Raw genomic sequence first — 1,432 nt, 5'->3', positions numbered from 1 at the left:
ACCAATGTACAGCTGGTTGTTTCTGTAAGAGGCTTATTAGATGACTTGAAAAAATATTAAAGTGTACTGTACAGGTTTTTATTTAATTATTTTATTTCTGGAAACAGTACTTGGCAGAAATCTAAAATGACTGAAGTGTGAAGCCAACCATTCCATTAACATTCAGTATTTTAAAAGGATTGCAGTATTGATAATGATAATTGGATTGATGGATTACATGACATGCTTGGAGGCAGTGTGAGAATTGATCTAATGTTGCTGTAATGTTTACCGTTACTCATTGAGATCAGCAGGGTTCAGGGAATTTGGCATGTTTGGTGAACAAATTGCTTTCAGCTTGGAAAATAAATAATGCATGAAAAATACTCGTTATCCAATTTATTGTTCTTTTAATCTCGGGACAAAATGGCCATGAAGTAAAATCTTTATGGATTTTGGTAATGAGGAGCATTTGTGAAGAATTTCTTCTTCACAATATATAGTATATATGGTATATATATGGTATATATAGAATCCCTTGATTTTTAAAATCTCTTGATTTTAAATTGCCAATTTTGCACTGCATTCATAATTTTTGCACTTTTTTGTCAGTTTAGTACTGGTAGTATCAATTCTGACCCACCCCTATTTTTCGTATGCTGACCCAAACATATTTTTGGGTAATGCCCTTCTGGAATCAGACGGATACAGTAATTGTAGCAAACGGAGGTAACAGCACGTTTTTATTTAGAACAGTGATATTGGGGTGGAAGAGCACAGGGTAGGCAGAAAAACGGGGGAAGGGTTGAACACTTGCACACATACACAGCTCTCCTGATGCAGCCCCATCTGGCTTGTCACGCGGACTCCTGTCCGGCTTCCCTTCTTCTCACAGTCGCTCTACTGGTTGTCTGTCCTGTACCTCTCGCCTTCTTCCTGGATTGTGGTGGTTCTCTCTATTCTTACTCGTCAGTTTGCTTGTCATCTCCTTCTCTCCCATCATATCCAGCTCGCAGTCCTTTTAGACTGCCCCACCCCCTCTCGTTCCTGAGAATCTTTTTGGATTAAACCTCCCATTAGCCTCCTCCTCCTCCTTCCGTCCAATCAGCGCTCCTGTCACCTGTCCATCACACAGGTCCTCCTAGGATACAAATCCATAATTCACATAATCAGTCATTACACCGCGTAACACATTTTTATTTATTTATTTATTTATTTATTTTTTTGTTCCTGGGTAGTAAGTGTTATTTCCTAATTGCTTATGCCTCAAAAGTATAGAAAATGGCTATTATTCCCCACAAACTTTGCTTTTGTGACCAGGACAGTGATATTTCAATGTGAACGAAAAGACACAATTTTGCCCATTTTCCCATTGGAAATAGTGATATTTTGAGATATCACTGTCCTGGTCACAAAAGCAAAGTTTGTGGGGAATAATAGCACATAGTGTTAT

The sequence above is a fragment of the Polyodon spathula genome, chromosome 3 (assembly GCF_017654505.1).
Source record: "Polyodon spathula isolate WHYD16114869_AA chromosome 3, ASM1765450v1, whole genome shotgun sequence".
NCBI lineage: Eukaryota > Metazoa > Chordata > Actinopteri > Acipenseriformes > Polyodontidae > Polyodon > Polyodon spathula.
This window is presented reverse-complemented; position numbering follows the sequence as displayed.